General features: G+C 38.1%; 1 long non-coding RNA gene across 3 annotated transcripts in view; it reads right to left on the bottom strand.

Annotated features, from left to right (window-relative positions):
- Positions 1 to 521: 521 nt before the first annotated feature.
- Positions 522 to 23,575, bottom strand: part of LOC146526160 (uncharacterized) — a 52,324-nt gene continuing 29,270 nt past the window's right edge. For 2 of the 3 annotated variants that reach the window (XR_014874124.1, XR_014874123.1), the window contains exon 3: positions 10,200 to 22,994. This is a non-coding gene — a long non-coding RNA (uncharacterized LOC146526160). Of the gene's footprint in view, positions 3,928 to 10,199; positions 22,995 to 23,575 lie in introns of those variants that run through there. The other variant, XR_014874125.1, reaches the window with a different exon arrangement.

Genomic DNA, 23,575 nt, shown 5'->3' with positions numbered 1-23,575 from the left:
GTAGGAAAATAAGTCCACTATTATAGAATGAAACCAAAGATCAAACCCTTTTTTTAGGTCCAGAACATGGGAATAGAGCAGCTGTGAGAGAATTCAACATTAATGAATCAATGGTACGGAAGCAGAGGAAGCAAGAAGAATGAGTTTGACTTATCTGACTGTTTTGTTTTGCTTAATGCGCCTTATAATCCAGTGAACTTCTACCTTCCTTTAGCCTGTCGAAGAACTTTTTGTGCGATGGTTAGCATCTTCCTCTGCCTTTTGGGTGCTACCCCAGGTGCCTTTGACAGTGCGAAACGTTTCATCGACATTAATATGTTTATTGGGGAGAAAACATATAAACATACAGTACAGCACTTCAGAGTCACACTGCTAGCGACTGAAGATTTATGTAAATTTTGACAAGAGTCAAATTTACCCTCATTTACATAGGAGATTGGTTGACAATGGTCTATAGCCAATCATGACAGAGAACACAATGCGCTGTAAAAATAAATATTATTTAATTTTTTTTTTTTTAAAAAAAGCATGCAAAATTGCACAAAAAAAAAATACTCGAAACAGCGAGGCAGCGAAAGATGAGCCGCGTTATAGCAAGGGACCACTGTATAAAACCTCATTACTTCATTGGGATATCAGAAATAAAAGGCAATTGTACTGCTTTTACATTCTTTGGGATGATTCAGCTCTACAGAGCTACGAGTGCTGTAAGTTTAGAGTGTGCAAACTTTAACAAAGAAATCTGGCTCACTGCAGTGCATTCAATGATTTGAAATTGCAAAATGATACAAGGCAAGCTGACGTTCTTCAACATTAAGTGTTAATATGAGGCTCTTTGAGCATATAGAGAGCTTTAAGATCCAAACAGTGTAAGCCTAAACAATGTAATCCAAGTTATCGTGGATTCTTTCTGTACTTTTGATCTCCTTTTACTCCATCTATCAAAGCTTCAGAATTAATCACTGTATTTATAATGGCCTTCTAGCCCTGTGGCATCTCTCACGGCAATGCAACCAAATAGGATGCAAAGCTGTGATCCTCAAAGAATTTCCATCACAGGAATAATGCGGTCCCAGGGCACTGCTGCAAACGCTTGCCCCAAGCATTAGGCACAGATAATTTAAACACATAAGCAGGTTCTTAGCGCACCTTAATCAATGCCAACGGTGTTTTTTAGTTGGGAGGGAGGGGAAGGCAATAAAGGAATAACACTGGTATAACCTGGGGACTTGCTGCAGAAGAAATATGGAGCGCTGAAGCCCTCTGGGTAATGAGAAACAAAACTCCTGACAAAGACTTCTCCTCCTGGAGTTTCTGCACCACAGCAGAGTCACATAATGAGCAGGATCACACTGTATATATTTGATAAATCCTTACAAGTATATGAGAATGTTACCGGAGAGCCATTTGATTCAAAAAATAAACAGAACAATAAAGTTAACAGGAGCTTTTCTCCAAATCAGTGTGTGGTGCATGATGTTTGAAAACAGCTATTTTGGAGGAGACATGTCAGCGCAAATATTGGCAATCCTCTCAAAATCCCATTGTGCTGAAATGTTTTATGATTCTGTCAAAAATAAAAAGGCATAAAAAAGCATAGAAAGCAGACGAGTGAAATTTCATATTGCAGTGGGTAATAAAAGAGACAACAAGGATAATTCAGAGACCTTATCGGAAAAAAAGGGAAATTCTTCAACGCAGCATTTCCTGTTGTAATCAGGCATCCACATCAGCAACCCCTTCCCCCATCTCCCATGAAACTGATATATGAAACCATTTCCCCAAAACCAAACATGCCCGAAAACATTATTAGTGCCATTTCCTCTTCTGTATTAAGGCAAGAAGTGCTGAAGGCAGATCGGAGAGAGCCTTTCTCGGTGATGAAGTGCCTTCCTCTTTAGGTCTCTCTCACATCACAGAGGAAATGTGTGAGATTTATCAGTGCTCGCCCTCTCAGGAGCTTTCTCTGTGGCAGAGCAGCTCTCCAAGGATGCTGTTGTGCTGCTCTTTCTGAGGGAGCAGGTGTACTTTTGCCACATAGGGGCTTTGAATTATATCTATGATAGCATTGTCAAAAACACAAAATGAGAGATAGATAACAGAAAACAGTAGGTGTGTATAAAAAGAAAGCTGCATTTCCAGCTAGAAAACACGCCAGAAAGGGAATCAATATTACACCCATGACTACATCCTTGTTTTGGAAGTTAATTATTGGGGGCGGGGTTCATCGTTTGTTTATTTGTTTTGGTCATCCATTATATACGTTTCACCTCCATCCTTAACCTTTGTGTATCTTTTGTTAGCCTTTGGTTTTACCAAAGTATGCAGAAATATCTGCACCCTAATAATAATGATGAGGTCACAGCCTTTACCCACTGCAAGTAATTAGGCCACCAGATAATATACAGGGACCTTTAGTTTGAGCTGGAGAGCTTTTGCAATGCAACACAGAAGTCCTGGCAACCACTTTGATTCTGAACAGGTGCTTTAGTCATTAAAAGTTCAATGTAAAAGTCAGCAGATAAGGTAGATTTGTTTCACGATTGATTATTGTGACCCACGAAACTATCTTGTCTTTAGTTCTTCTGTCTGGAGCAAGAAACCAATGCACAGGTGTGTCGTTTGTTTCATTTGAGCAGTAGTCTGATTCACAAAAGAAATAACTGTGAAAACCAGATAGTTAGAAAGAATTTGCAATTGGGGTGTGTTGGCTAGTTGCATGATAATCCGAAAGTACTCCGTCCATGTCTCTGTTGTTTAAGATTTGTATTAGGGATGCGTATCGTTTGTATCGCCACAAGTACATTTCAGAGGTGATACAGTTCAGCTGATATTGATAAGCTGCTTTTAAATTATTAAATGACTTTAGTTCAAATCTGATTATATTAAATTGGACTAGATTAGGTTGCAGGATCTGACAGAAAGCCACAAAGTGAAACAAAAAAATGTTCCAAACTAATCTCCTTTTTAAAAACAAATGTAATGTGTACTTTAATGCACAGCACAAAGTAAGTAAACCTGCATATGTATCACACCTTGAGGTTCACAAAATTAGAATCAGCAGATCCAGATATGGGGCTGAAAATCACTGTGGGGAGTGACTGGTGGTACCCATCTTATTACTGAGATATTTATGATTTTGAAGTGTATGGCATCATTGTTAAAGTCTAAAGTGCTCTCTAAGGTTTTCAGGGAAAAACATTATCAGTGTCCATGAGCTTGGATCAATAACAGCCTCAACCCAGCTTTTTGGTGTTACAGTGTATTGTCTACAATCACAAAGAGATTGAGCAGTGTTTATCTGCCTTGGAGAAGCAAAAACTACAATGACCAATCTTATATGGAAAAATGTGACAAAATCAAACAAAAGTGAATTGTTTGGCAGTAACATGTTTGGTGCACACCAAAAATAGCTTTTTCAGTCCAAAAAAAGAGGTCATAATTTCCTATGTAAAGCATGATTGTGGAAATGTTCTCAAGTTGCCTCACTATCTCAAACATAACTGAGTAAAATAAACAGAAGCAGGAGGTAAAAAACAACCACACATGAGATGACCAACTTTCAAAATAAAACATGAAGTAACAAAAAGACAATTTACTAAGACTGAGGCAAAGACTAACTAATAGAATACACTGTTTATGTCACAGTTATGCTTCCATAGGTTCAGAACACACCAGGAACATTTCACAAGTGGCGTGTTTAGTCTGCATGGGTCCTTTATTTTGAAAATTAAACAGCGCCTCTATTTCTGACCTCCTCCCCAACTCTGTGCAGGTGTGGAGAGCTGCCTCTGGGATGCTTCTGAAATGCACTCCCGGTGACAAGACTGGCACAATCTCCAGCATTGTTTTGGACGGTGAGATCAAGTCCACCATGTTGGAGCTGGAACATGACACAGCTGCGCTCGGTATATTCCCAGGGTACTACTAAACATGATGACACAGACAGGATAACACAGAGGGAAACACAAAAGCACAAGACAGCCAGCACATTTAATAGGAACCACAACAGAATGGCTTATCATGTAGAAATACAGATTTATGAAATGGCTTAGTTAAAAATTATCTGAATACGAACTGTTGTGAGGAGAAAGTTACTTCAAGAAGAGCTCTAAATGTTTTGCTACAAGTTTAAAACAGAGACTATTTGACTGTTTTTTTCTCCACAGAGACAACTGTAGCATGCCTCTTACATATACTGCTATTATATTAAACAACTTCTTTTTAATTATTTTTGTAATATATACCAAAGTTGTCTTTAAGCATTGCTTCAAAATGCTTGTTTATCCAAACCTCAGTAGGTTAGTACTTTTTAGAGACCTATCAGTTAAACAACAAAACTCACAGTTCACACTCAGCATCAATATTTATCCAACAGAAATACAGAAGACTGCTGTAGATGCATTTACATGCACGGCTCTCTTCAAAATTTAAAAACAAAAAAAACCGTATCTTCCAAAATTAAATTCTTTTTGTTTTGTTTTTTCTTCTGTCTTTTTCATCCTGGCAGAAATAAGACGGTGTATTTCGGTGTATTATTAGGTGTTTATCTTACAGAAATGTCCAACAGATATTTCGTATTTCAGAAAACCTGAATACAAAAACTAACTGTCTCAATGTAAGTAATCAGTGGAGGACGTTTCATGATTAAATGGTTATGAAAAAGCCATGTTAAAACCTGCAAGTATCCACTTGTCTTGGATTGGTGTGAATTGTATCATCTGACTGTAAACACAAGAACACCAGGCTCTGTGTGGACAATTTGCTGTGGGCACACAGACTTATTAGTTTCATGAGAGGCGCATATCACACAAAAATCTTCTTAAAATGAAGATGCCCTTAAAGGGAAAGAAGCTCAACACAGATAAACGAGGATTATTTGGAACTGAGAATCATGCAAAGAAACTTTGTTATAGCTCAAGAATAAAAAATATCGAGCTTAAAACGAGCCTAAAAAGCCCCCTTTTAAAATAATTAATGTTGTAAACATTAATTAAAATGTACTGGACTGAATCATCGACACATCTTTCTGGCTGTTACTCCTTGTGGCGCTCATAAATAATGCCTGTAACTTGTAAATATTGTTGACAGCCTGCAACTACAAGTGAAACCGTATCAGTCAGTCAGACATCAAGAAATCAAGTAGCTGAGCGACCACAAACGCATATCAAGAGCGACTCGACAAAACTCCGTAATTTAGGCAAGTGAAGCCAGATGAAGCCATCCCTCACTGAGAGCATGTCTCAGGATTACATCCACTCTTGCTGGGAAGCATTTAATTTCTCCTTTCAGCACAGTGACACTTCAATCTTTTCCCTGTAATTACACATTATTAATGTTATGTAATTTCCAGAGACAGAACCTTGGATGCAGTGACAGAATTATTGACATTAGCTGGTGATGCTTCTTTCCTATGGCTTCTACAAAAAGACTGTGCCTAATTATGTTCCGATTAGGGTTTTTATCTCCGAGGCTGAGTGAGGTGACAGGACACGGACACAGCTCCACACTCCAAAAGCCACAAAACATTTTTTTTTGTAATGCTAGGCAACATCAGAGTTTAGAAATTTGGCACTATCATACACGTATATGTGCATTTTTTTCAACACTTGTCCATCAGTTTTATGCGACTAATGTCGCTATTGTGAAGGTGGAGTGTTGCTGCAGCTTTCAGGCACTTTGCTTTCTATTCACATCTTTTATCATTTCATCTGATCACAGGAAAGAAAACTGGAAAATGTTCACCATTTACAGAGCGCAATAAATAGTTGTGTGGAAGATGACTTTCTCAGATGTCATTTCTGCCAGTAATAGTTTCATAGTTGTGGCATCTTAGCTCTTTATTGTAAGGTAATTGAGGTATTATTACATGGTGAAATTGGGTGACTTTTACCCTTGGAGGAAGCAGGCAACAAGACAGCAGACATGTCTTCTAGAGCGATTACAGAGATTGCCATGAAAGGCACATATCAGGCTTTCTGTAGTTGATCGATACTCAGCATCAGAATAGGAGACTGTATGTCCTGACCTCCAAGATTATGTCAGAAACCCAGTGGGATCTTTTGTGACCTTTTGTAATGCTATAATTTTGTGATATACAGGCATTTCAATGTAAAGTATTTCCTTCGATTGAAGTCACATTTTTGTCCATAAAATGAATATTTTTTGGATCACTTGTAAGAGCACGCCAGAGCTGAACGCCACAAATGCAACAGCTGCTTTATGTTTGTGCTTCACGATGCATGTTTGGAGTGTGACAATGAGAACTGTTCTCTCATTCTTTTTTTGTCAAAAACAAAAAAATAACTACTTGCATAGACTAAACACAAAGAAGGGAGACGAGAGCCCCAGCAACACAATCAAAACAGGAAGAAAAAAGGGAAAAAACACCTACGTAACAGCCAGTCAGGTTCAGGCTTCTTCACTAAACTAATGTTAGCAAACTAAACTTATGAAATCAAAATTGAAAATGGGACTGCTGGTAACTCCAAAAACCAACTAATAAAACAGAAATAAAGCTGCTAAAAGAGGAATAATGCTGACAGAGGGCAGGGAAAGCTGCCTTCTCTGACTTTATGTGTGCACATGAACCTCTGCAGCCAATCAGAACTATAGACAAATCGGAGAGGAGAGAGCAGATTAATAAGAGCGAGAAAAATAAAAAATAACCGGATGGTAGATATACCAGTGCACCGAGGTGCACATAACACCACACTAAACGAAAACATACCTAGGGAACCATGTGTCGCCTGCTGCTGAGGAAGGAAATTTTTTGCTTTAAAATTCAGGACCCCTTGGTGCCATACTATAAAGATCCCCATCTGTCCATGGATGAAAGTACTGCTGTTTGTAGAAGTGCAAAAAATAAATTGGCAGCTTTAGTAAATATTGCTGTTTTTGGTTCTGATGGCGTCTCACTTCCACCAAAAAGAAAAACACCAAGTCCAGTAAGACTGGAAGCTTTCTTCTCCATGCACTAAGTCAAAGCTCCTGGCTAAGACTTTAAAAATAATAAAATTATATAATGGAAATTAAAACAAAACAAACCCAAACAAAACCTCACATCTCAATCTAATATGAGCAATTGTTAAACTTATAGCTGTCCGCAACATACGTGAACACACAGATCAGATAACTAAATAACTAATCAACTAAATTTTGCAGGATAACTAAATTCATCCTGCAAAACCTATGTATTGAAATATTCCAGATGAAGTCATTTAGAATTAACCTTTAATTCTCAAGACATAAAAAAACTACTGAGAAAAAAATTTCAGCCATGTTACATTTCATTAGTGTTTTTTTAATGGTTATTGTTTTGCAAAAGTAAGGATTCTTAGAATGACAAATATGCTCTGGGTCCCAGTTTGCTGAGAGGGGCTACATTTGGATGCAGTGTGTTTTATGTTTTAACTTGTTTTGATAAATATTTAGACACGGACTGTGTAACTAATTGTGGCTGGTGCCAGAATGCAAGTTGCTGTGTGTTTCATGTCCTAATCACAGTCTTTTAGCAGTTATCCAATCTAATACGGGTAAAGCAATTTAGCTACTGAGAGATCAGAATGACTCAATGGTTGATGACATGGGATAGCTGAAAAGGGAGGGGTACCTAAATCTGTTTCAATCACAACATGGTTAAGGTAATGAGATGCATCTAAATAGTAAGCCATCATTTTTTAATCAGCTGTATCTCACTTTTGTGTGTATCAGCAAGGTACTGTGCTGTCATTAATAGATGACAATTACCATGTGTAAATAATAACATGAATAAATACATAACAGGCTGTGGCAAGGTCACTGCACTTGCATTACATACTTACATAGGGTCCCTACTTGGGATCTGCAAACTGAAACTTATATTTTCCAAACAGTTCAAATTTGCTCTACACAATTATAGCTCACAAGATTGTTCAAATTGTTTAGATTCAATTAGAAAATACCACTTTCTACTCATAAAAGTGCTTTTTTTGTGGGCAGAGTTGATCTTGAGGTGCATCCAGATGCTGGTCATTAATTTGGCAATAAAAATAAGACCCTGGGTGTAATAAGCCTCATTATCCTTTAACTGCAGTGACCTCGTTCTGTGACTTGGAGATCTATACTTCTTTATTTTGACTCTGTCTATCCTTGGCTGTGATATGAGCCATTGGCAATGACTTTCTGGAACTATACAGTTATTTGAATAATTTGGTGGAAACAGACACTTTTTTTGTAAGTTTTTCTCTATATACCACCACAATGTTTATATTTTTTAAAATCAGACAATGAAGATTTTCAGCTTTAATTCAAGGGTTTTTTTCCAAAAAAAAAAAATGCATTAACCTTTCATAAATTAAGGGTATTTCCTCATTTTCAGGGGTAAGTAGACAACTGACTGATGAGCATTGTGATGGCTTGTTTTCATGTTATTACATGTTTTCTGAGCTTCTGTATATAGGTAGATATAGGTGTATAAAAAGGCCTCTAATTCCTAAATACTTAATGCAATTTTTTTTGTAAAAACCACTTGAATTAAGGCTCAAAGTCACCACTTCAATCACATCTTGATTGTTTGATTTAAAATGCACTGTGTTGATTTAGAAGCAAAATGGTAAACACTGTGTCTTTATCCATCACATTTTCAACCTAATTATATGCTCAAGTAATCAAAGCGCTTTTTTTGCATGAAGCCTTTTAGATCTTATATGAATCTAAAGGTTGATTTTAAATGTATGTTTTCCACACAAAAATGCAAAAACTTATGTGAAAGACAATTAAATGCTCTCATCTATGTTATGTCAACTTACATGATATGGATGCCTGTGCCTGGAATATTTAAACCAATGAGCGAATGCAAGCTCTGCTATTGAGTGAAGAACAACAAGATCTTCTTCCAATAGAGTAAGAATTCAAGGATAAGTCAGACCTTGAGGTCACTGAACAAAAATAAATATGCTTATTGCTGCCAAAATATGTCTTTCAGCAGCATTTGCCAAAATATAGCATGTAACCAACACACAAACAGAACACCAGGTCTCATACAATCAAATGAGAACACACACACATACACACACACAGAGAAAGTGGAATATGCTGAAGGTTATCTCTTTTTAAAGCAGGGACGCTCTGTCATTTCCAAGCCCTTGTGGACTAGGAAACAACGCATCATCTAACCCTTGAGAGCATCTGAACATGCCAGTGCACTGCAAAGCCAGGTCAGCATGAAATCAGCCATTCTACACTATGTGTAAATGGACTGTTGGTTTCACAGGTGACTGGACACTGCTGCCACTTTGAAAGGGGAAAAAAGGCAACTGACAGATTCTCAACAGATATAGTTATGGGCTTTGTTTCAGCATGTTTCTTCATGAATATTTGCACCAGTATGATTTTTGTGTAGAAATTATACCTTGTGTGGTGTGAAATGTAGCGATTTTTATGTTTATTTATCGCAACCTTGCCTTTTCACTCTGTGGATATATGTACTTGTGCTGTTTACTATAAACAACAGATGCACTTTTGGACGTTTTAAACATCAAGCTTAATTTGTACAACAGAGCCTTGATTTTGTGTATCATTGCTACAAAAGGTAGCAAAAGATTGAAGGCAGGTATTTGACCATGCCATTACTTTTAAGGAAGGAGATCAAGGAACCAGAAGACTAGATGCTCGTCACATGGAAGTGATTGTACCTCAAAGGACCACTGAAAATAATCTAACCCTACATTTTGTAACTGCAATGGTTTAATTGTAAAAAAATTGTAGAGTTTTGTTTTTTAATAAAACAACAATTGGACTCAATGAGAAAAATACACCCCAAACACAATCTCTAGTACATCTAATAAAGTATAAAGCAGACAATACAAAAAAAATAAATAAATAAACAGGCCAGGATGTTGGGATGTCATACTATCTGTCTCTGTCTATTTATATGATTGAATACTAAATGCACTAGAATAATGGGCTATGTTTCTTGGGTTTTGTGTTTTCGAGTTCTGAATTATTATTTATTTCATTGTGGTTACTGTTTCATTTCACTGCTGTTCTATGCTATGCTGTTGCTGCTGTTTTCTGTTATACGTTCATTTGTTTTCAGTTCCTTTTTGAATTTGTATTCCTGGTGTGTTAAGTTCCCTTTTGTTTCCCCTTTTCTCTTTTATGCCTTCGTGCTGTATAGGTTTTATTATTGTCTGTGTTGTCATGTTTATTAATAATAATAATAATAATAATAATAATAAATTTTATTTATGAGCGCCTTTCAAGTCACCCAAGGACACTTTACAATAGGATAAAACACTTAGTAAAACAATGGCAGAATAAGAACAATAAAATAAAAGCACAAGATAAAATTAACAAACAGTGGATTCACAGTGAATATGCAGATTTGAACAGATAAGTTTTGAGTTGGGATTTAAACTGTGGGAGAGAACCAATGTTTCTTATTTCTGGGGGCAGAGAGTTCCACAGCCTGGGAGCAGAGCAGCTGAGAGCTCTGCTTCCCATGGTGGTGAGGCCTTATCGTCTCTTGTTTAACAAGAGTGTTATTGTCTCTGTATAAAGTATGTGTCTTTTGAAATCTTTATTTTACTGTGATACATGTTTTTCTCTGGTGTATTGTTTTAGCTTCACTTATGTCTGATTGTCTTGGTTATTTTCACCTGTGTCTCATTCCCCTGCTGTTTCCAATCCCTAATTCGTCATCAGAATCTGTGTTCTTATTTGTTTTTGTCTGATTGACAGCTGTGATCTTTGTTTTGCTCCTCTGAGTTTTTTTGTTGGTTTTTTTGCACCCCATCTGTATTCCCAGGACCTATTTGTTTCATGATTATTTGGATTTATTACCTTTGGGTTTAATTTTTGTCCTGGACTTGCTATCAGCTTAAATAAAACTCACTTTGTGTTTTGCTTGCATCCTTTAATATGCATTTGGGTCCACCTCTAAACAGAGATTGTTACAAAAGTCTGGGAATTCAAGTACCCTTGCCCTTGTAGGAGCTTCTACCTACAGCATTCTAAGCTTAGTTCCTCTGTTCTAGGGTTTGTCATCCAGTGCTGTCTTGTGAGCACTGTAAAATTAAAAACTTTCTTTGCTAAGCATTGTATCTCAGATCTGCACTTATGTTAGAAAATCTCAGAATTTAAACAAAAACAGGCCTGCACAGTGTGATAAGGAGTTGTCAAAATCAGAGACTTAAGGCTTATCATCTTGTGATCTATTCGATTTAGCATAAAGAACAGATCAAACATAGATGTCTATGATAGTATTCCTACCATATGTGAGTCAGAAACCTAATACTTAAACAAGGATACGCTGGTGCAGGGGAAAGAAAAGATCAACTGCTGGAAGAAAAAACAGATATAGACTATAATCATTTTTTTGTCCTTTTAAATGCTTGGCAAAAACAGTCCATCTCGCAGGTGCTTCATGCACAGCCTTTGATATTTGCTCTTTGATATTGACCACACAATCAATAGAGCTTTCTTATAGCAGAGCTGGTAATATTACTCAGTTTTCGCAGTTAGGCTCTTATGGGATTAAAATGACCTATCTATTGATCTAACCACACAGACCCTGTACTATCAGGATCTAGAACTCCAACACTGTCCAGTTACAAATGCAGATGCAAATAGTGAGACTTCATATTCAGCACATTTGTTTGACAAAAGTGATTAAGGCTGGACTGAAATCAAAGCAAGGGAAATATTAATCAAAAAAGACAATGAACTAAAATTGACTGAGATATGGTGATTAAAAATCAGTTTGAATGAACACCAAATTTAATATAACATATCCATTATCTAAGATAAGTATGGCCATGGAAAATGTGTTGACTGCCTCATGTGTAATGGTAAAAAAATATCCATATGTGCTATGTGAGTCTATGTGTTAACTTCTCTTTGGAAATTAACACATAGGAGGTTAAAACATCCATAACATCTGCAAGCAGATGTTATAATACAATTTAACTATCAGGAGAGCAAATCAATATGCTTTCAGATGTGTGGCTACATGCTCCATAAGCAATGTTTACCTTTCACAACTTAATACTTTGTAATTTTTACATAGGAGGTTACTGAGTTCTGGTTATGGGATGAAATTGGACAACTCAAGTTATCTTTTTAAATTAAAATATATTTTCTGCAAGAAAATATATGATGAAAATTGCACAGTTTTTTGGTGGAAAATATAAAAGCATCCATTTTCTGCTACTTCTTCGGGTTTGTGTCACATGGCCATCATTCTACAAGAATACAGAAGCCCAGACATCCCACCGCCCTGGAAACCTCTTAAAGCTATCCGCAGAAACACCAAGGTGTTCTAAAGCTAGCCATGAGATATAATCTCTAAGTGTATCCTGGGCTACCCTGTAGCATCCTACCCCGAAGCCTTTACCCAGGAAGCATCCAGGAGGCAACCTAGTAAGATGCCCAAACTAACTAAACTTGCTCTTTTGATGTGGAAGCACTGCAGCTACCCTTTGGAGGAAGCTTATTTTTGCTGTGTGTCCTGTATACAAATGTCATTCAATTGCTTACTATTCAGAGCTCACGACCAAAGGTAGGGGTAGGAATGTAGATCGACAGGTAAAGCACAGCTTCTTCTTTTACACTCTGTTCTACTTTCCACCACACCAGATTGGTACAGTGTCCGCACCACCACTAATGGGACACCAGTCCGTCTATTCACCCCATTCACTCCCCTAGATACTTAAACTTCTCCACTAAGGGTAGCAATTCGTCCCAGACTCAACTCATTTTATGTACCAAATAGTCAATAGCAATTGGCTAGCCACTCCATACTCTTGAAGCACCCCTGACAGGATACCCCAAGGGATGTCATTAAATGACTTCCCTAAACTCACAAACCACATTTAAACTTGGTGGGCAAATTCCCATGCAGGAAACCCATACAACATCCAGAGCCTAGAGGAATTCAAAGGAAAACCCATCCACCCCAAGGAATTTGACACCAAAGAGTGGTTTAACAACTTCAGTGACATCAACACCAGTGATAGACGAGTTATTCCCCTAATCCCCAGACTATAATTCCATTACAGCTTGTCAGGGGGATTGGGGAGATTACAAAATCACTCATCAACCTATGACCAAGTGTGTCCAGTTTACCTTTATGCTCCAAAATGGTGTTATGAGCATCAACCATCTGTGGTTGGCACAGAAGTCCAATAACAGAACACCACTTGGGTTCAGATCGAGCAGGCATTTCCTTCCAGTTACACCCCTCCAGGTTACATTGTTGTTGCCCACATGAGTGTCCCCCACAAAGAACAGAGGACGGCAAAGTACTATACTCTGATAAAGTACTCTTCAGCAATCCAAAAGTGACTCCAAGAAGGTTGGGTACTCTGAACTGTCATTTAGTGCCTTACCAGCTCTCCTGGGAGAAGTAGGCACATAGAAGGGTGGACCTGTGTAAATGCTTTGAGCTGATCCTGGTTGTGCTCCATGGGCACAGTCCCTGCCACTTATCGCTCACACTCAAATGAGGGCTTAATTTATTGTAGAACAAAAATCAGTATTTTCTAAAGCAGGCATGTGATTATTTTCTATGTACTAATACAATGCATTAACACTTTTGACTGTACCATTGAAATTTTTTTTTAGTTTTCAGTGTGAACACATGCGAGATGTTTAAAAATGATGCTATTCTGATGCTTACACATCCATCAGCTGTAATAGCAATAAAATATTTAGTTTGTAACTATAGATCTTTCGAAGTTGTTCTGTTTCTTTCCATTTTTCGGTAATAAGGTGACTTTCACATTTTGTACCTGTAACCAAGGGAAATCTCAAATGGAGAGACCAGTTACTTATGAGGTCAATGCATCATATGGATACTCGTTCCAGGGCAGATGGGAGCTTCACGTGGCTGGGTTTTGATGAAATGACACAGTGTAAAGCGACCTCAAGCTCTTGGATGAAAACCTGAGTTTAAGACTAACTTTAGCTTCAAGCACCTCACTAAAAGCTTGCCAAATATGAGAAAACAGCTGATACCTTCTGAGACAATTACATGAAGGGACTCCATGTGAGGAAAAAAACATGGTTTACTATTTCTATGGCTGTGAGTAGTTTAGCCAGGGGTATCAAATGTATTGCTAAGGAAATCTGTCGATGATAGAATGACTATATTACCCTCTGAAGCAGAAAAACCAAATACAAAATCAAGAGCTATGTGTGACAAGGGGCAGCTAGGGACAGAAGAGGCTGTAACGGATTTGCTTGTCTCTGGGAAACTAACACATCTTCCCTGGTATCTAGACTAGAGTCAGGTTCAGGTTCAGTTAAATGAGCTTGGTGAATAAGACCCTCAACCTCTGTGCTTCCTGTGTCCTGGGTGTCTCAACCAGGTCACATTTCAGATGGTTTCTGGAGAGGATAGACTAGACTAGACTGACTAGAATGAGGTTTTATATTTTGTGTCCTGGCATGGTAACTGAAAGTGAAGTTCAACCTGCAAGGTAATAATGATTATCTAGCCAGACTACAGTTTAAATGCTTTGTATTTTGGAGATAACTAATTACTTTCACCTTTAAGTTTCCACCTCTTACAATGTTGTTACTGTGCTGTCTTTGTAAGTACTGATAGTACTTTGTTTTACCCAGTTTTGACCAATGTGATATTAAAACTTGCCCCAAGTGTTTTGTAAGTTTTTCATAATCAAAAGCACTCAATAGATGGCAGATTCATTTGGACTGGTCACCAGATTACATTCTGCCCACTGAAGTGTCCAGTCTTCTAGTAAACCTACTACATGTGAGATTTTGGAGTAGTCACTGACAAATGCTTGAGGTGAGTAACTGAAAAATAGAGAGCATTGTAAGAGGAAACCCCTGCAGAGACCCAACTTACCTCCAACAAACGCATGCGTGAGGCCCGCTGCGTCACACAGGAGGGGTTCTGGCAAAGCTACTATTATAGATGGTTGAGCTGATGATTTGGCAATTGGAAACTGGGATAAGATAGAATTAATGGCTTGGATGGAACTATTCTTTTGGTATCATCTTTGACGTGTGACTTGCAAACAGTCACTCCAATTATTGTCACTGCAAAGTGACTGTAGTGAGAACTTATCCATGTTGACCTAACAACACACCTTGGTGGGAAATGGCTGCAAGTACAGATCTGTCATATTTAACTGCAAATTGGACCCCGGAAAACTGACAGGAGTTTTAAAGGGTTTATTGCCAAAAAAGGGGAATTGCATGGGACAGTGTTTTCATTACATGAGTGGGGTTGGAAGTTATGTACCAGAAGAGAAAAGATGCTAGCAGTGAATAAGGTGAGTATGATGAGATTTTGCAAAGTTTGTAGTTTGAGTTTAAAGACTCACTTGTAGATTTACTGAACAGGGTCAGCTAGCTGGCAGGCAGAATTCTAAGAAAGACAAGAATGATTTAGTGAAGAGTGGGCAGGCAGGTAAGTTACATGTAAGTTAGTTTATTTGCAAATGTCGTGACCACCTGTTTTGCAAATGTAAGGTTAAGAGGCAGTGTCCATTAAACACCTCAAAGTTACAGGAATCCAAGAACACTGAGACCTATGGCCTTTTGACTTGCAACTGTAGAACAAATGAGAGAATAAAATTACTGGGAGGAAAACACAAAAGCAGGTTAGAGGCAGAGGGAGCCATAGGTGGATGCGTGAGAACACGCTAGCCCACAACTCTACCTGAGAGTAAGAAGCCAAAAGGAAAAAGAGAGAAAGGAAAAAAGAAGGGAAAACTGCAAGCTGGCCCAGACCATAACAAAGTGTACCATTTACTTCAACTTCAGAGTTTATCATGAAAATGTTACTGAATTTTCCTTCACCTGTATACATAAATATGTGAAATATAAATATTGCAAAAATAGCCTGCAAATCTCTCTAAATAACACAAAAAATTGTGAATAAATCATTTTTCATTTTTTTGTACGGAAGACCGATTTATTTTTCTACCCCAAAAAACTGTAAAAATCAAAGTTTAACATAATTTCACAAAAAAGGTGCCCATATAGTTGCATGTTCAAAATCTGTACTCCCTAAATTCCACCACCATGTTAAGTGTCCTACCTGGGGGTGGGGCAGAACCCTGGACCATGTGTACATTAACATCAAGCATGCTTACCTGGGACAACCCAACCACCACTCTCTGCTCCTCATCCCTGCCTACACCCACCTCAGGAAACAGACCCCTCCAAGCACCTGAGTCATTAAACATGGCCAGATGATGCTCTCCTCCAGCTACAGGACTGTTTTGATCTGACAGACTGGTCCATCTTTGAACAACAGGACCTGGATACTTTCAGTCATTCCTTTTTTTACATTAAGTGTTGTGTAGAAAATGTGACAGTGACTAAAACCATCTGGGATTTTCCTAATCAAAAACCTTGGAAGACGAGTGAAGTTCAGGCTCTGATCAGAACTCGTAACTCCGTCTTCAGGCTAAGTTACAGTTCCCTGTACAGCACTGCCAGAGCCAACCTGAGGAGGACTATCAAACAGGCGGATAGAGGGCTTCCTCACCGACAACAGCCTCTGCCAGATGTAGAGAGTTATTCAAACCCTCACTAACTACAAAGGACAGAGCCCGCCAACCCCCAACAGCAGCCTCAAACTTGCAGAGAACCCCAACACCTTCTTTGCTTGGTTTGAGGCCACCCCTGCTCCACACACTTCCACCATCATTCCTATCCCCAATGGAGAGCACTTTGCTCTCTAGTGTGTGCCTTTGTATTGTGTGGCTTCCTCTTGTTTCATATATATTACTCTAGACTGTATATGTATATTTATTACTCCTGCACAGTTGGCATGGAACACCCATAATTTTGTTGTGCATGTCCAATTGTATTGTATTGTACTGTATTCTATTCTATTCTCTAATGTTAAAAGGATGTTTAGCTGCTGATTGTTAATTGTTTTGGGTAGTTTTCTGTATTTAACTTAACAGATGCCTCTTCTAGATAAACCCTAGAAAAGATGATAAAGGGAAGAAAAAAAGAAAAAAAATCTTCCGAGTTAATTATGTGAACCTGCTCTCATCTGTGAAGAGAACAGAATTCCAGCGGTGGACCAGCCACTTCTGGTGTTCTCTGGGTAGATTTACAGGGATTTACAGGGTCCTTGGCCTTGAGCACAAGTCCTACTAACAAGAGATTTGTGGTTCAGCAAATGTGTCCATCCATGTACACTTTCGATAGTGTAAATGGACGGACACATTGTTAGAGTGATAGTGGAGTTCACCAGGATTGGGAGAACTGTGAAAAAAATTTCAAATATCATAAATTAAAGCATAAAAAGCACAGACAGGGATTGCAGTCCGCACCTTTCATTGCTTTTAACTCTTGGTTTCGCTTCAGTTCTTTGTATACTATAACTTCGCTCTCCTCCACAGCTGGCTCATGAACCAACAACAACAAGAGCAAAAGTGGCCCTGTGGCAGAGGTGTGGTCTGCGGCTCTGCTGCAGAGGAGACGTGGTGCAGTGGGCTTAAGGGGCAGAGCTGAAAGCAATTCAACAATTACGCTCTCCCTTTTTCAGTGACACTGGGACCTGGTGGAGAGAGGAACTGGTTGAGACAGCTGGAAAGCTGTGGGGATGAGGAAAGAAAAAAAACACACATAATTGTAAATAAAAACCATCTCAAGCATACTGAGTGTCTTGGGTCCTTACTGGGGTCACAGGCCCACTAACCAGTATTAACACAGCCTTTATACACTGCCTGCATCAAAGAACAAAGCTCACTAAAAACAAATGTGTAGGCTTTTGAGTGGAGCAGACAGCGACCATGCTCTGCTCGACCATAAAACCAGCTTAAAGGAGTGTCAGTATTTAGTCTGCTCCTTCTTGCACAAAGAAGCGGACGTTGGTCCTGGGGCTCAGTTGATACACTTCTTGACTGAGAACCTTCACAGACATACACTTCTACAGTCCTGGCCTGTTCAGGTTTCCTCCTGTAGTACAGTATGTGTTCATACAGTATCTCTACTTTTGAGATTCTGCAGCTTCGCCTATGGACATGTCATCCTGGTAGAGCTAGACTACCTGTGCAACAGTCTTCATCTCTCCAAGCATCTTTAGGTGTCTGCATCTCAAGGGAAACATGCCATGTTCAGTTTGACCCAATATTATAGGTACCTTTGGTTTAATGGATAAATGTTTTCAAATTTAATTATTTTTTTGTTTGTTTGTTTTCTATAACCTATGAAATCTTCAACACTCAACATCTAGTCTGTTGGTGACATCAAGCTGTATACCAGGAGTGAACAAGACACCAATTCACTGATCCATACCATGAGGATCTGCAGCAATGACAACGGAATAGCTAGTGAGAACTGAGGGGGTTGTACTACCAGAAGGCAACATTGCAGACATTGAGAATAACTATGAGTACCTTGGACTTCCACAGGCAAATCACAGCCATGAAGAGGCCACTACGAAAGCCGCAACCAAATACCTGCAGAGAGTAAGGCAAGTCCTGAGGATTCAGCTGAATGGGTAAAACAAGATCCGGGCAATAGACATCTCTATCCATCCGATACCCTGCAGGGATAATAAGCTGGCCAAAGGAGGAAATAGAAGCGACTCAACACTACAGACTATCGACAGAGCTATACAGAAGCGTAATAAGGGAAGTGGCAACACCTGAGGAAACACAGGTGACACAATAAACCAAACACCACAGGGGAGGCAAACTAAACACACCGAACATGGAGACACAAGACTTTCAAAATAAAACAGGAAACATAGTGGGACATAGACATGACAACACAAGACATGAGAACAGATAAGGGAGACACAAGCATGTTAAACAAAGAGGACAAGTCAGACTAACACAGGAGACAAGAAAAGATTAATAAATAAGGAGACATAGATAAAACATGAACTACACTAAACTAACTAACTAACTAAATAATAACACAAGAACTTAACATTACTCCAGCATAACAGAAGTCAAAAATACAAAATAAACCCAAAGTGCTAGAGACCCAGTCCCCTGACAAAGTACTTGTTATATGCTTTGTTTTTTCAGCCTTTGTGTTCTTTTACCATTTTGTTGCCAAATACTATTGTGATATCACATGTACACACACATCATATAACATATTGTAGTGAGGCCATACTGCAGAGAGTGGATGTATGTAATTAGTACTCCATTATATGCACAGGCTGCAATGTGCCTGTCTGTAGTGAAGGAATGTATTATGAAAATTTAGTGCATGATTACAGTGACATCACGTGAGCTTTTGCATAATTTGAAGAAGCATTTTAAAAAATCTTGCAGTAAATACAAAGCTATAATCACCTTCGTGTCTCCATCAGTTAGGAAAAGAACAGTCAATTCAAGTGAAAGGATGGGCGAGTGCTTCTCTGATAAATTGGAATGAAATGCGTAGCAGCTGGATCCAGACTGACAGCTCTAAGTCAATGAGCAGCCAGGTATAGAAGCGTAATATCTCCTAAGAGTCTATTTTTCTGACTGACAGACAAGTTCAGCTAGGTTACTGCTTTTGCGGCGCAAGGTGATTCGTCAAGCGTGCAGAACCAGGACCCTTTGAGGGAAATAAGCAGAGAAGATGCTGTCAGGCTGCTTGTTGATGAATAAAAACACAAACATGAAGAATACGATTGAGATGTGGGCTGTCTTAAGAAATGACATAGATGCATTGAGTGACAATCACCAGATAATGGTTTTGCAACAAATCCACTACTTTACAAGCTGTATTTCCTCTTGTGAGCAGTGTTATACTGTTCACTGGATTGATTAATTTTCTTTGTAATCGTGTCCACGTGCACTAAATGCTCGAAAAGATGTTTAATTTAGGAAGCAGTTCCCAGTGGAAACTATGCTGTGAATAATAAAGCCTATCAGGAGTTTAGTGGACATAAAACAACACAATATTGTGTTGATTCGTTTTTGGTTTTTTGGTTTTTGGCTTTGTATTTTGCCACAAACACTGTTTTTGTCTGTTTACTTATCAACTACAGCTGACATTCTTCACAAAGAAGAAAACTGCAACAGCTTCCCTGTCACATTTAAATTTCATCCTGTTAGGCTTTGACCATTTGTTTTGTAACTCCACATTCTTTTGACAACATTTTGACCTTAGCTTTTTGTCACTGGAAAAGTCTTATGATCTATAGTTTGCACATAACATTTTAACCAAAAAAATGTAGACCTTTACCTAAAGGTAGTTCAAATGAAAACCAGCCAATCACTAATGTCATGAACTGCTAACTGTAATTTTGAATCTGGTTTGTTTTCCTTTTTATGAATATGAATATAAAGCTACAGTCCAAATAAGGCCTTAATGGGTGGTCTAATGGTGCATGAAGAAGTGCCTTCTTTATTTATTCCACCACTTTGCAAGCAGCCCATCCAGGAAAAGATAAACACTCTTTATGATAAAGAGTGCTATTTAAGACTACACTTGCAGATTTAGGTAACACCAAAATTAGCCAGTAATTTTAACTTAACTTCAGTGGATGTTCATAAAAAAAAGGTGCAAAGTTTCCAATCAAGAATATTTTATGGTTTGCTACTGGGATTTCAGGGAAATGTTTTGGCTGTGTATGACAGCACAGATAAATATAAATCACATTGTATAGATATGATTAATAATCATAAAAACATGATCATTCTTTTTTAATCAAAAAGTCAAAAGACATGGACAAATTAACCTGATGATGAACAAAGGCAAATCTGAAATTATTTTACAGTACTAATGTTTTGTAATCTTCTGGAAATTAAAAACTGCAAATGTATAATAAGACTCTAAAGGTCCAGTATTCTGGTAGCTGGTGTGAGTAACATGACTTATAATAGCCTGTATAGGAATGTCAAGGAAATACTAACTGCAGTCTTCATAGGATTCCAAATGACATCCAGGCTATAAGGACTACTTTCATACAGGTTAGGCTGCATTGTGCTACAAATGGCTCTATAATAAGGACTAGTAAATCCTCTGTTTTTTTGTTTTGTGTTGATTTTAAATGGGTTCAAATGTTGAAGCTTTTAAATGGTGAAGATATGAAATGCTCTGCTATGCCTCTGATTGGCTTTTCTTGATTTATCCTAACCAAAAACCAGCACTCCCTAATCTCCCAATCAATCTAGCCAATAACGGCAACCAGTATATTACAACACAGTAGTGAATAGCGCGCATACAATTTAGAAGTGGACACTGGCAATAGCAAATGAAGCTTTAAACTTTATAATCAAATCCATCCTGCCTTACACTACAGGTTGTACTTAGGCACAGCAGTGCTTTGAAGTAAACAAGGCTTCAAAGATATCGCAGTGCAACCTGAGGGAAATTTTAAAAATACACAGATAAATAAATAAAACTTTGTTAAATTGCACACCAGCCAACCCAACAGTTGTGGACCTTTTACAGATCTGTAGAAAAAAAAAGTCCAACAATCCTGTTCCTTATTGTGATAGAAAAATAGGCAGAACAGGCAAAATTCGCTTTCTTCACCACTTTCAGTCCACTAGGGACATTCTCTACCACTTGACCACTGGCAAGGACAGGCTTTACTGGTACTGTTTATAATATGCATCAAGTTTATCAAATCTACTGGTCTTATCTCTTAGTTAAAAGTTGCTCATGTTTTTTTTAACCCAACTTCTTTTTCCTCCAACAGATCTTTCTGCTCCTCGAGTGACCAATAAAAAATTGGGCTAAAGATTTATATGTTATAGAAATGCAAGAACCTACTATCTTGTAAAGGCACAAGATTAACTTTAAAATTATGTTTGTTTTGTTTTTGTGGGTGTGTTCCTTTAATTCCAGCTTTCTCCAAACATTTAGCCTCACAAAAAGGTCTCACCATGCAGTGTCACCAAGTGCCCAGTGGATTGAAATTTAGCCATTCAGGTTAACTGGGTTAATGCCCTATCTGAAATTTGAATGAAGACTCATATCAAATGTATTGCATATGATTGCGTGTTTGCCCTAGGCTTGCATGGTTTTTCTCTTGGTACTCCAGCAAAAGACTCCAAAGACTAGCATCTGTGGTTAATTGGTGGTGTTAATAGATACAAAGAGCTGTATAAATGAATGGTTAAATGTGATTTATAGTCTAAAGTGCTTTGAGTCGTAACACTAGAAAAGTGCTACATAAATGCCATTTCATTTCCATATGCATATCACTTCACATCACCATTAGGGTGTCTTCAGGGCATACGTGTGGACCTATAACTGAGTATTTTTGCAAAATAAAAAAACAAAAGTAAATAAATAATATAATACAATATGAGTTAAAATTGCAAAAGAAGAAAAAAATCTAACTGTATACATCCTTCATGCTATTTCAGTCAGTAATACAAAAAATAAACATTTTCCTGGAGCAAGAGGGCACAAGAAACAAAAACAGCAGCAATTTCACAGAACTATTTGACTAAAACAATACTCATATGTCCAGGAGCCAAATGGGCCATGGAAGCTGGATTTATAGGTTTTCATGGCTTCTGCTTAGGAAAGTGGTTAATTTGATGCACTCTCTCTCACAAACAAAGTCTAAACCATACTGTTGTGTGTTAACACAACCCAAGACTACCACAGTGCCGCTACAAGTGTATTCAAACAGGTACAAGAGGGCTTTAAAGACAGGAGATCTGTCAATCTTTCAATCATTTCTAAGCTGGTTAAAGATCAAAGATAAAACAAACACAGACAACTCTGCACTGAATTTCGAACAGTTCTGAACTGGTTGCTGCCCGAACACCCTTTTTATCACTTTTTGCATCTTTCCTATCCATGGCTGCTCTGCTGCATATGAATGCCTTGATATATTGGAAGGGGGCTTTGGTAAGTGTTCAGGCTATGAAAGTCTCTGCGTTCAGTGATTGGCCTCCGTCCCCAAGCTGCAGCAGATGCTCTTGCTGCTGCTGACATCGTCAGAAGTCCTGATAATCTTCCCGTTATTGAGTCGGCTGTTTTTAGGTGTGTGGTAATTCACTGAACCTCAGAGATCAAGGATTACAAGACACTTTGGGCCGCTGGCCAAGCTAAAGAGGCAGACAGAGAGGGAGGAAAATTAAGCTTGGTAAAGGCCACAGCACACAATATCTTACAGGGCAGAAGGGAAAATATGGAGCACAGATTATAGTAAAAAAAAAAAAAAAATTGCTTGTGAAAATGTAAAAGTCTGATTTTTCTTCTATCTATTGAATGATGACTGATAACAGTTAATGCAAAGAACAAATTATGAACCTAAAAGGAGGACACACTTTTATTTATCAAAATACACAATATTATAGTACAAAGGGCAGGAAATTATGCCTTTTAATGACCAATATCACCAAACCTAAACAAATTTTTGTTTGTTTCTTGTAGGTTTGTCTCACTCTTTTTCTTTTTCTGTGAAAGATGTCAAGAGTTGAGATGATGTTAGTCATAGTCAATCACAACCAGTCACACTTAAAAAAAGAGAAAAAATTCTGTGTAGAAAAAAAACTGCTAAAAACATGAACAGTTTGAATGAATTGAAATGAATGAATGAATGAATTGAATGAATTGAATGAATTGAATTGAATTGATATGTTTATTGATTAGCATTCAAATATCTCAGTGAAGACAGAACAAAGAT

This window comes from Neolamprologus multifasciatus, chromosome 1 (genome assembly GCF_963576455.1).
Source record: "Neolamprologus multifasciatus chromosome 1, fNeoMul1.2, whole genome shotgun sequence".
In the NCBI taxonomy this organism is placed as follows: Eukaryota; Metazoa; Chordata; class Actinopteri; order Cichliformes; family Cichlidae; genus Neolamprologus; species Neolamprologus multifasciatus.
Note: the sequence above shows the minus strand (reverse complement) of the source record. Positions and strands in the feature narration are given on the sequence as shown.